This window comes from Meleagris gallopavo, chromosome Z (assembly GCF_905368555.1).
Source record: "Meleagris gallopavo chromosome Z, MGAL_WU_HG_1.1, whole genome shotgun sequence".
Taxonomy (NCBI): domain Eukaryota; kingdom Metazoa; phylum Chordata; class Aves; order Galliformes; family Phasianidae; genus Meleagris; species Meleagris gallopavo.
The window spans coordinates 68,116,919-68,130,525 of NC_139435.1; the positions used below are offsets into that span (position 1 = coordinate 68,116,919).

The 13,607-nt window shown below is 39.5% G+C and overlaps 1 protein-coding gene across 4 annotated transcripts in view; it reads right to left on the reverse strand.

Annotated features, from left to right (window-relative positions):
* Positions 1–13,607, reverse strand: part of MOB3B (MOB kinase activator 3B) — an 84,836-nt gene that overhangs the window by 67,709 nt on the left and 3,520 nt on the right. The window contains exon 3 of one of the 4 annotated variants that reach the window (XM_085213519.1): positions 9,310–9,403. The exons of the other annotated variants lie outside the window; for them this stretch is intronic. The gene's annotated coding sequence lies outside the window, so the exon portion shown is untranslated. The remainder of the gene's footprint in view (positions 1–9,309; positions 9,404–13,607) is intronic. 4 annotated transcript variants of the gene reach the window in all.

Genomic DNA, 13,607 nt, shown 5'->3' on the forward strand with positions numbered 1-13,607 from the left:
CTAATATGTAGTAATCAGTTGTTTGTTTAAGGTAAGCTCTGATGTGAGATGTAACCACAAAATTCTTATCACAACCAATTCCACTGTCCTTTGTGTAGCCTGTTTGAAGGACTTTGAGAGCAATAGATGAAAGAAAAGAGCCATGAGAGTCAGTAAACAAATGGCCCAAGGTCACACTGCAGGCCAACAGCAGTACGAAGTACAAGACCATAGCTGTCTCATTCACAGGGTAGCCATCTGCTCATAAAGCAGACTCCAAACACATTCTTGAAGCAGACTTTGGCACCTCTATTTAACTTGGTTTCAACCTGTTTAATGAAAAAATATTGTCTCATTTTCTATTGGATAACGGAGTCCTCTGGATCTAGCCAAATCACACTGAAAATGCAGTAAATAAGTTTGTACTTGAAAGAAAAATACGTAGTACAAACTTGTCATTTTCTTATCCCTCAGGAAGTTTTGCCTCTAACTTGCTATGAAACTGCACATCTCTTAAAGTCTCAACATCACTAAACTAGAAGAGGTATGGACTATAGTTCCAGTATCTTCTCTCCTTTACCTGTGCCTCCTTCCAGCCCAGCACACACCTCTCCCCATTAGCCATGACTGACAGAGAACATAACACAACTACTCACTCAGCCAAAGGCACCTAGAGTAAAGGCCTCTATACATTTGAACTTATCTAAATGGTTCTCCAATTGATGTTAGTTTTGTATTCTATCATAGTGAATTGTTTTCTTGTACAGTGTTTCTCTGGATCAGGTTAAAAAAAATTAAAAAAAAAAAAAAGAAGAAAAAAACGCATCTCTTTCAAGCTGAATTACTTCACTGAACAAAGATACTAGCTCTCCACTTGATAATGATATATCTGAAGCTTGCAATCACGACAAAAATAAGAGAAAAATAATATAGTTCAGGAACCTACATTGCTCATGGCCCCATTATGAATACCACTTACTGTTATTTACAAAGATATACATTATAATAATATGTATTACTTATGAAGATATTCCTTATCGGAAATTATACTCCTTAGAAACAGCTTACCTTTGATACTCCCTGTTCAAAACTCAAAGGCCTATGCACATATCCCATCCCAACTCTCTTTACCGGGGTGCAAAATTAGTTCTTCCACCCAAATTCTATCCAGAATAAAGTAGTGCAGTGCTGAGCAGACAGTGATGGGAGTTCCTCTCCCTGCTTACCCAGTGCTGGGAGAGGACAGGTGCATCATGTAATTATTATTTGCTTGGCAGGTAACCACAATTGTCAACACCCTTCCTGCGGAGCACTTCAAATGAACTTCAAAAAGAGCTCTCACCAAGTTAATGAATGGACTGAAATAACATCTCTATAAACTACAGGAAGCCCAAAACAATTAGATGAGATGCATATGAAAAAAAAAAAAAAAAGAAAAAGAAAAAAGGTAAGAATCCAGTAGCACTATCTCTCTGCTTAGCAAAATATTCTTTAACATCAAATAGGAAAGAACGGGAGGAAAACTTTACCTCTTTCAGTACCACAGAAATTTGATATAGGTTTCCCCAAAAGTTACTTTTCTTTGTGACCTCACTAAGACAGAAAATGAAACCAGAGTCCTGCAAGTGTTTGCTGTCCTCTGACATAGGGAGAGGAGGGCTCATCTCCACTTACAAGTGAAGGACTTGGAACTAGCTGCAATGGTCAGACTGGTCAGACCAGACCACAGCTGTCCTGGTTGCCTGGACAACCAGAACAAATGCTGGTCAAAAAGGACCAAATTCTGTATGGTCAAAGGACCTGCTGGTCAAAGGACCAAATGCTGGTCAAAAAGAAGGGCAGCTTTCTGGCACACTCAGTGGAATAAGAAGTAAGTAAAGGAGAAAAGAGGTAAAAACAGACTGCTCTCTCCCTGCAAACAACTCACTGGTTGAGCTGTCCTCTTGCAAAATTGGTCCTCCAAATTCAGCTTCACTCTGAAGAGTGACCTGGGAGGGAAACAAAGATCCACACAGATGCTACACAAGCAAATGACACAGTACAGAGTGTAACTACACAGTGTTTACTCCAGGGTCAACCCACCCTGAAATTAGCACCTACCTTGCTCTTGTTATGAAAACACTTCAGCTGTCTTGAGGAATACTGCAAACAGTAGAAGCTAAAGACTGCTTTGAGCTCAGATAGATGTTAAGAAGGCCAAAATGTCGACTTCACAAAATCAGTTACATTCCATTTCACCTCTTCTTCTACTGTCTGAGTTATGAACAGAAAGATGGGCACCACAGAACAGCATGTCAGATTTCAAAAATGCATAACAATCGGGATTGTTTTCACACCTTAATCAATGGCAGCACCACAAAGGAGTGCACCACGGACTCCTGTTTTTCTGTACCAGAATCTCTTACTTTCTCAACCGTATCTACTGGACAAAAGTAATTCTCCTCCCTTTTCTTTAAACTACTATGATGTAAAGAAAGATACTACTGTTGTGTAAATGCTTACAGAACACTTCTAGTTTATTGTGTTAACATGAGGTATCATCAGAGGTAATCAGAACTGCCAATGCAGTGGTGAATTACAAGGACTCCCCTTGAACCACCTTGTAGTTTGGGACCTGAAGGAGGAACTTCAGTTGCTTCACCCATTCAATACAGGGATGCTGCAAGTGAGATAAATCCTGCTGCATAAAAATCAAAACTGGGCAACTCTCATAACTACAATCTTCTGGTCTTTTAAATATGGTGTGCATTTTTAATCCCATAGTAAAATAACATCAATTCTCCTCTCATTACTAGTGCTAAATTTCTATTATAAATCTCTACAGAAGCATCAGTGGAATTTAAAGTCTGTTATAAAAGAAGCTTTAGAAAGGTATGCAACTCATTAGGTTTCCAGGTCAGGTTAGTTTTAGCCAAAAGGAGTACTGGGCTAACAGGAATCTCATTCACAGAACCCAGTTTTAGTCCCTCCAAGAAGTCATCAACCTCTCCACAAACTTGCTGATCTCACCATTAGAAACAGTTGCAGCTTTTCAACAGCCTTCTGTTTGCAACATTCAATGTCCATTCCAATGCAGATGGCATCCACACAGATAATCCAAATCAGAATCATGGTTCACAAGGGGTGACCACCAGGTCATTGGCTTAAAAAATTTCTCTTCTATAATCATACTCTTACATGTGTCATAGGGGTATATTTGAAAGATAATGTCTTATTTCTTCTTCATAATGATCTTCAGTGAGTATCAGTATATCAAGCAGTCGTTCAGACAGTTCATGAATGGTTGCAAAAGCTAACAAATTGCTGCAAAAGAATTTCACATTTTTTTTCAACAGGATCTATGCAGATAGGTACTACATTCTGGAGTACTACCTCTTCTAGACTTGATCATTTCTTAACACAGCAAAAAGGTTAGAAAACCAAGGCCTCTGGAGCGCCAGAGTAGTACTCCATGGTCATGTATGGTCAGTGCCAATCACTATGCAACTGGGACTAGTTGATAGCACCACAGCCTGTTGTGGCAGTTTGCCATAGCAACTCTGCTTGCCTAATGTGCAGGTATCCAGATGGAAACTGAGCCATCTACTGCTTTTTATTCTGTCAAGGGCTTCAGAGCTGTCTTTCCTGCATCCTTTGAAATAAGATTTACAGTGAACTGGCTTACTCTTTTGGCACATCAAAAATCCTGTCCTAAATGCCATCCAAAAGGCTGACCTGTCATGTGCTAACCTGCTCGCTTGCCTCTTGTTTGCTGAGCCATTTCAGAACATGCACTGCTGCCAAAAGCCTAGACTGCTTACTAACTGCACTGTGTTAAATGCATATGGCCCAGTCACTGATTTTAGTAGCATTCTCCTCTTGTATAGACCAAATAATCTCCTAATGAGCAAAACTGAAAAAGGCTTGGAAAGTCCACCTAACTCTGTTACAGATAAGTCTTGAACGAAATTCCAAGTAGCAACACATCAAGTACCAATAATTCTCTACTCTGGAGTGAAGAAAACTTCAGTAGTTTGAATGAAAGTCATTGGATTTTCTGAGGAATAATAATAATAGTTCTAGAAGGTCTGAATTATTTCTTACACAGCATGAGGTGTGAGAATGGATGGACCCCAAATATTTCTACATACAAGGTAGATGGGAGAGATATGGACATACTTACACGTAGCAACATGAGCTGTTCCCAGTTCAGACCAGCCCTGCTGAAGAAACCTCAGCAATCCAGAATCCTGCTGGGCTTTGGGAGACCATAGCCGACAGCATCTATGGTTAGCAGTTACTTGACAACTCATCAGACACAGAGAGGACAGTCTTCATGACCACTTCACATTCAGTCCTTCAGCCAAGATCACTATCAAGGCAGGCTATTACAGCTGCTGGTAATGACCATTTCATAGTACAACCATCTCCACAGGGAAAACAGAGAAAATTTGGAAGGTTAACATTTACCTTGCTTGCCTGGTTAGAAGAAAAATAAAGTAGGAGCAAGGTTGGTTATTACTCCTGTTGATCAAGTCAACATCTATACTTTCTGTACTAACCTCACTTGATATGTGCCCCATGAAAATTCCACTGCTACTACACTTTACAACAATGCTTAATTCTGTAGGCTTATTATCCAGGTGTGTTATTAACTTTTAAGGTGTAATGTGGAATTACATCTCAATTATACTTCTTGACCTCCTAGAAAAAGAGCCTCCAAAATTCAATTACCTATCATGCTCCCTTCAATAACTTTCCCAATCTCCATCCAATTTCAATGAAATTTGAGAGAGCATTTCAAACCTCAACATAATTACAGCCCTCCAGATTTCACCCAAATTAGCAACTGGACAGGGAAAAGATCCAATTCACTGAACTCACTAAGGAAAAGCCTAATCAATCATTCAGAAAAATAATTCAGAAAAATACAGAGTTGAAAATTAGCTTCAAGTTTGTCTTCTGTCCTACCTTCCGAGTGCTTTCACAGAACACTAGAAGGAGTTGAGAAACTGAATGGAAGAAGTCATGAACTGCCTTCAGTAGCTAAAGTAGTAAATTTCTAGAAATTGTAAATACACCTGGCATATATAGCTACGTCCTCACCTCAACATGCCTGGGCAATTCTGTATCACTAGCGGCCTTCCAACAATCATGCCACATTGTTCAAGACATTTCTCACCAGCCAACTGCCATGCTGAAATAATTCATCAGCAGTACAAAGAAATTATTACATCAGAACAGCACTTCACTCAAGATAAATGACAAGAAATAGTCTACTTCTATAGCCTCTTTGTAGCCTTTGCAGCCTCCAATTCCCATAAAGGCTGATTAACATACAACAGTGATGTGTATCTGGTATCAACCCTGTAGGAAGAAGGACAGTAGCACACATCACAGTTAGGAATCTTAGATTACACTTAGTTCTCATTCTTTAACTGGTTTGATTTGAAACAGTTTTGAAATGTCCTATATTCTGCAGCCAGTTTCAGGCCCAAGTACTTGAAATGCAGAACTGTGAAATTTCACAATATAGCTATAGCCTCCCCCTCCCAGAAACTGGGACATTTTTGGATGTCACGATGACACAAGGTCACACAACTCCAGGTTGCCTTCTACGCAGCACAGGCTCTTCAGTTTAAGATACCATCCTCTTAGTCTCACATCTCCTTTTAAAAAGGTCTGAAAGCAAAGGAATCTGGTTGAAATTGCAAGCATCACACCAAAAGATAAGAAAAGGTAGCATTTCCCTTGGAGGTGCTACCATGGGAAATTAGCAAGATCAGATCTTCCAACCCAAACATACTATCTCCAATATCGTGAAGGGTGCCAGCTGATGAAATCAGGTCATCTTCCTCTGCTAACAGCCATGCTTTTCTAGTCCTCCCTATGTGCCTGCACCAGTTCTATTCTAATTAGCCTCTCCGATTGGCAAAAACAAGATTTTTTTTTTCTCCACAGGGAGAGGGAAAGGGCTTGGCTTCTCAGACAGATTTGTTTGGGGGCTAAAAAAGTCCTAAGGCCAAACAGAAGAGAGACAGGATTACACCTCTAGGTACAAGACAAATATTACATCAGTTTGTCTGTGTGTGTGGTAAAACATCACCTTAAGCTCCACATCATCTACAACCCGTTACAGGTTTACTTCCCAGAGCAGTTTAACTGACAAAGATCTCTAAAAACACATGCAGCATGAAACATTTCCTCTGTTGGGGGTAAACAAGTTGGCTGGGTACAGTTTTTCCTATCACTACTGGATTCAGTGATCCAGGCCCGAGGGTTTTTCACATCTCAGACACAGTGATGTTTGCAGTCTTCCCAGAAATGGGAACACCAAGTGAGTCTTATCTCCTGGACTTGTCAGGCACGTTGGTTTATCATCCACTGCAGCAGCATTCTACCACACAAACATACAAATTTAGGAAGACTGGTACCAACTACTGCAAGTGAGAAAGCATTAGGAACTGTATAACTCTCATCTTTGCAGAAATGGTTTTGAGAGTGATATTCTACTGGTTGCCAAGATGGATGAACAATCATGTTAGACTATTTATTAAAACTGATTGCAAGCAGATGAGAACAGCAGAATCACAGACATCTAACACAACCAGTTTGACAGAGCAGCCAGATGGAAATTCCCTCAGAAAACCACAAAGCCTCTGTAGGGCATTCCACCTCTGCTTTTCTGGTAGGTTATGACCTCTTTATTTTCTCAATGGCAGACATGGCACTAAAGATCAATCTTCTTTCTATCTCTGCAAGCGTTCCTCTGCTTTTACAGCCCCCAATAACTTACATACAGGGTGAGGTGGGTACTTCATAAGCACTTAGATGAGACTGTGAATTTCCTGCTGGTCCCTGGCTGAGAGAAAACAACTGTAATTTGTTAGGATAGACAGAATCTGGCAGCCTAGCAAAGGTGAGGCTGCTCAGAGCGCTCTGAGCCTCCAGGTTCAATCAGCAGCTAGGTGCAGCATGCATTCTCAGCAGGCACACGCATACAGTACATACACCATGTAGCAAATATGGTATACACATGTGACCACATCAATTGCTAGCAGACACACAGAGCACTTGCACAAACACAAATTATGTAAAGAGTTTCAATCTTTCATCCAGATTAGACAGGAGGAAAAAACTTTTCTCTCAGAGAGTGGTCAGGCAGTGGAATGGCTGCCAAGAGAGGTCATGGAGTTGCCATACCTGGCAGTGTTCAAGAGGCATCTGGACGAGGAGCTGCGAGATATGGTTTAGTGCTTGTGGTAGCAGTGGTAATGAGAAGACGGTTGGACTAGATGATCTTATTGGTCTTTTCCAACCTTGTGATTCTATGATTCTATGATGCTATGATCCTGTTCTTCTCTGTAGCCTAGTATGACAGAGGTCTGCTAGTGGAGAACACATGTACAGTGGGAATTCCCGCAGCAGCTAAGCTCAGGCACTGTTGGCCCCCAGCTATCGCTGGTTCCTGGCACCTGGATAACCAGCCCCTTTTATCCCCTCATCTCTCTACTTTCATGTTTGTTCCTCCTCAAAGAAGACCCCTAAGTCCATTTCTTTCCTCACCTCCCGTTTCTCCCCTAAACATCCCATAATAAGTCCCACACAAACCCAAAGTGCTTATCCTCTTCATTCTACCACATGTCCCATATCTCCAGCCAGCAGACTCCAGCAATGCTCCCTTTTGACAGGATTGCTTCCCAGCCTATAGTGTTGAGGACACTGCAGGACAGCCCTGGAACTGGCCTTTCTGCAGCCTTTCCTTTTATCTGTATATAGGAAAACTAAATGGCAATTTGAACCTAACCATTATCTAGGTGAATTCAGACCTGGGATCTCAGTTCTCTCCAGTTCCTTCTCCTAAACCTGTTGCTTCAGCTCCCATATAACTACTAAAGTTTCACATCTTCTTCACATCTGTGACACAAAATGAAATCAATAGTGCAAAAGTTCTTTGAACATTGATGAACCACAACTAAGCCAATGTGAGAACAACCTACAAGTTCTATAACACAATGATCTTGATTTTGACAACACCAAAAATATTTTCTCATTAGAAAAAAGCAAGTTCTTCCAGAGACTTTTGTTCCTTTGACCAAACTCCAGCGAACTGCTTGAAGGGAAAGAATGTAATGTGATGCTTGGGAAAACATGAAGCCCTAAAACAAATGCAGAGATCTCTCCTTGAAGTGCTTTTCACACCAACCAAGTAAGTCATGGAGCATCCATGAAGTCACAGTGATAAGAAGATGACAGACAGATGATTGAGGATGTGATTATTCTATACAGTGTGTAAACAGAATGGAAAAAGAAAAAAAAAATGTTCAGCAACAGATCAGATCCAACTCTGCCTTGAAACACTAAGCTGTTTTTTTGTGTTGCTTTTGAAGATGAAAAGATGGGTCATCACCTGTCACTATTGTTCCATCTTGTGCAACAGAGCCACATATATGCATAACAAACTGAAATTCTGTCCCAAGATTTTTAATGCAGATAGTGAAACCATCTGAAGGTGAAATGAACTGGCATGTAATTCTTGACTGAATTATCAAAACCAGGGCCAGTCATTAAAACTGCATCAGACTGATTTCTCCTGTACTACTATAAAGACATTCTTAATGTACTTGCTCTAGCTATAAGCTAGAACTGAATCCAATTTATTTCTTTGATCTCATACAATGACTTGAAAGTACACAATTACTATAACTTAACTGAACTCTCCCTACACACTTCCAGCAGTGCACTGAGGTCAGATTCAGCCCACAACTTACTGTTGTTTAGCCCCGTCAAGGAATCAAAGCTAGAATCTTCTGACATTCCAATCGCAGTTGAAAAAGACATCCTCTGCTATCTTGGTAACTCTCACTTCAAGTCAACATCAAAAAGTCAGAGAAACATGTATTTGATACTGCATTAGACTGTGTCTAGTGACTACTGGGTGCACTGTGTTCTGCAGTCTTCAGTGACGTAATTTCAGGAGATCTCACGGTTACCATCTTGTAAAAGTTTCAGTAATCTTTTATGACAATACATTTCAGTTTGATATTCTGATCTTCCTAACACCACATGCTAATTACAGTTTAGCTTAAACCATTCTGATATGGGCACAGACTTCAAGAAACTGTAAAAATACACAACAAAGGCATTGCCTCCAACTAAGTTTAGATCCCTCATGTCTAAAAGCCATACATATTTGTACTAAGCAATACAAACAGAGAAAAGAGCTAAATAATTATTAAAAAGAAAGCAAACAAACAAACAAATAACAAAAAAACACCTTAGCAGAGTAAGACAAAGTATTAGAAGGTCTCACTGATGGATTTCTGTGGCAAATCCATGCATTAAACCTACCACGTCCTTCTCCATTCTCTGTACAGAATTTCGATCAAGAAATCAATACTTCCTTCAATTTCATTCATAAATCAACTTCTCTGAAGATCTCTAGCTGTAAGTAATTCATGAAAAAAACAAAATATTACTATTAGCAGTAGCAAAACAAGAAGAATAACAGGAGCATCACCATGTTAGTAGGGTTCTACTACTACTTCAGGCAACTGCTGAAGCCTTCACGTGGCTCACTTGAGAAACTGCTTATCCATAGCAATCCTGCAGTCCGTCACATCGTAACAGATCCTCCCAAACATTAACAGGATAATTTTAGCAAAATATTTCCTCGGAATTCCGTTGTTGCTCACATCAAGCATTCTTGAACTTCAGCTTTTTCCATATTCTCTTTGAAATAACCCTGTAATTATGCATGATGAATTGCATGAGGACACATCCTCTGGCTCTGTAAACTCCGTACACTTCAGTCACCAAATAACTTAGCTCTTGCGAAGACATAGCAATCCTTAAAAGTTCCCACAAGAGGCAAGTCTGCCTACTAACTGCCTGATAACTTTTTCTTATCTGAAAATCCAACCCTGACTCCAACTGATACTCTATCAGAAAGTTTTTTGTTTTGCAATTACCAGAGCCAGCTAAATGGGCTGACAGCCACACTGGAAGAAGCCAACAATCCATAGAAATACAGCGATTTGCCATATCAGCTAAGGACTTGCATTTCAACCTGCAATGCTTGTGCAGCACAATCTTGGTCTTGTAATCACTGCAGGCTGTGAAATTGTTTGGGGCATTTTAATTAACCTGAGTACTATCAGTTCTACTATCAGCTGGCCCACAAACTTAATATTCACAGAATTACTGCCCTGATTCTAGGATGTATGTTCCAGCATCACAATGGCTATAGTGGCCCCCAAAAATAAGACATTCTGCTACCAACATGAGCTGAACTTACTTATCTTCACAGGAGGAGGCTTCAGAACAGAAACTGTCTTACTCTAAATGTAAGCAAGCCCTCATCGGTAACCTTATAGCATGGTTGACAGCTGTCAAAAACTGGGCTCAATCATCTGGTTATGAAGTAGAATGAAGCCTCTCTGAGCAGCAAATTATCACAGATAATAGAAAAAAAGCACCTGTCCTCAAAGCTGTGTATATTTTTTTTCTGACATAGTGATAGCAACAAATGCCCTAGCGAGTCAGTGCTTGTGTCAACAAAAGAGTTCTTCTGCTAATAAAACATTAGCTACTTCCCAAACAAAACAATTTGTCCTACAAGACATTACTTTTTAGAATCAATTAAATTATATCTTGCTGAGGATGGATATCTGTTAGTCACAGATGTGATTCTTTTTTTCATACTCTTTGCCAACTTGAGCATAAAAGCAAAACTTCTCAGCATAAAGCAAGGCTGCCCATTTAAGTATAAATAAGATGAAAAGTCCTTATCAGATGCTAATTTGCCTGTGTTCACTGACCAACCACTCACTCTTCCTTCAGTTAATAAAATTATTGAAAAAAATAAGCAATCTTCTGCAACTAAAAGAAACTGAAACCAACAATGAACTGGCAGAATCACTGTTGATAAAAACTTACCAAATAATTAATACCTAACATGTCATGCAAGAAAATAAAATCAGAGTCATAAAAGAGCAGCATCTGAATACAGAAAAGACAACAAGAAACTACAGGCTTGCGGACCAGCACAACAAGAAGGATAGAACTGACAGCTTCATCAGCATGACCGTCTGGGTTCAGAGAAGTTTTGTGTGAGTTTGCATTACTTTGACACTGTATATCAAAATCTCACACCACATTTGCCTTCTCCAAGGAATTAAAATGAACCACCAGAACATGAACTTCCTACACAAAATGGGTGGATATTTTTCTCAGCAGTGTCTCAATGAAACAATTGATTTCAGATTTCCCAGAGAGATTATGAAGATCATACAAAAGAATACAACAGTGGTCATCTATGAGTTCCTCCAACAGACTTTTCAGCTATTTAGCAAAAATCATCCCAAAGGTGTTTGGAATACAAGCAATATTGAAAAATTTCAAAATGGAATTCATCAGCAAATTGAAGAATTAGAGATTTGTTTGTTGGAATAACTACCAAAAGCACGGAAAGCTTTCAGATGCAGATGCAAAAAAGCAGTACCCTCAGTACGAAGAACTACTTCCAAAGAATCACCAGCTTCCTTAAAGATAGGCAATACAGCCACTGTTCCTGGGACACCGTGCAAACAGAACTGAGATCATGCCTCATAATTTTTGAGAACCTTATGAAAATCACACACCATAGAAAGGTAAAATCCTATATATTTGTGTTCTTTGTCAGGCACTGGTAAATTCCCCCTTCTTGGAAGGTTTTAAATCTCTACATTTCAAATATTTTCAGATCGGTACTTCAGACTTGTTTACAAGACATTTGGTGCTCTGAGTTAAGCACATAGAATACTTCAGTGAAAGGACAATTGGTATCACCAGCTACTGTTGGATATTAACTTTTTAAAAATGTGTGGATCATCCTGCTCCTACATACTCCTCCTCTACACTATAAATGTATTCTCTGGTCTTTCCACAGAATACGCCTATTGCTTAACAGCCAGAAGATCTTGCATGAGGACACTGTACTGATACCCTGTACTCCTGCATCATTTCACTTATGCAGAAAGAAGACCAAGATGCAGACATGCAAGAGGAAGACAAATCCTCCTGGAGTCCTGTATGTAGCATAGATTTTAATTTACAAAACAGACAAGGTTAATCAGAAAACATTTACTGTATGGATACAGATGCAAACAAGTTTATTCCACTCCTCTATCACCTTTGCTCCTCTCACACAGGCAGAGTCACAGAGTATTTCAAATAATTGTCTTCATCAGTTTAACTGCTTCCCAAAATACCTTGAGAACCTGCGGGCTTTGGTACCACTCCTCATGTACTACAATACTGTATGGTTTTCAAAATGTTTTTTTTTTTTTTTTTTAAATGCTTCAGATTTCTAATGATATCCGACTTCCCATGTATGTTCATTACAAATGGTACATGTTCAATTGGAATGCAAGAGGAAGAGTTAAAAAATATATCAGCAACTAATAGGGGAATGTGAAGGAAAAGAGCAAATACTCAAAGACACAAAGTTCAATACACTGCTACTGTTACCTAAGCATAGAATCTCAGCACTTTGCCAGAGAATTGTGAGGGCTGACAGCAACTTTAATCACATCTTTCCCTTTTTAAAATCCATTCCCCTTTAGGAAAAAAAAAAAAAAAAACCCTAACAGAATAGTTACAACTGCCTAATTTTTGACATTTAAACATTGAGCTAAGGAGATGAAGCCGATAAAGCCCACACCCTCCATTCCCATACACTCCTTTTCAACAGAAATGATGGGAGAGGGAACAAATTTCAGACTCCCCCATGTACATCTGCTTTCAATCACCAAGGTAAGAGGTCAACTTTTTCACTGGTTGTGTAGGGAACATAAGACCAATTAGTAACACTTAACACATAGTTAATGTTCAGTTTGCAACAACCTCATTAATCAGTCTCTGAAGTGGAATCTTTGTTCTGCTAATTTAAGGACTTTGCAACTAAAATGAGATCAGAGCAATGTTTCATGGCAGCATGTTCAAATACATTCCACTATGAGTTTGCCTTAATTTTTGCTTTTTACTGTAGGCAATCCTGATAGCTTGATTTTGGATAACCAACATAAATAACTTGAAGAACTGCAGCCCATGAAGTTAAGCTATCCCTATGCATATATTATACGTAATGTGCAAGACAATGCTTTCCAAATCTGCACTTGTATTTGACTCCCAGAAAGGTCAGGAGTCAGCACAAGTTACAGTAGATGTGACTGGACACAACCTCACACATTCTTTTAATTCTTCATGGGACAGAAGGATATTTTTCTGACAGCCTGTGAATAAAAGCCCATCCCTGGGCAATTTGGAAGTACTGGCTTCTTTCATCTGCTCTTCCAAGGAAGTGCTTTAATTAACCTTAAACAGATATGCCTATTAAGTTATGTGCATTACTATCACTTGTGACTGACACTTCCAGATGATGTTGTACTTTGAAAAGGGTAGATGAGATTGTAAAGCCAAACACTCATTAGTCTGGTCTAGTATTAAATGTGGAGGTTGGTGGCCCTGCTTGTGACAGTGAGAGTTGGAGATCCGTGATCCTTGAGGTCCCTTCCAACCCCAGCCACTCTGTGTGATTCTGTGATCTGTACAGAGATTCAAAATCACTTATAATTTCTTTGAAGTAAAAACTTAACTACATCTTCAAA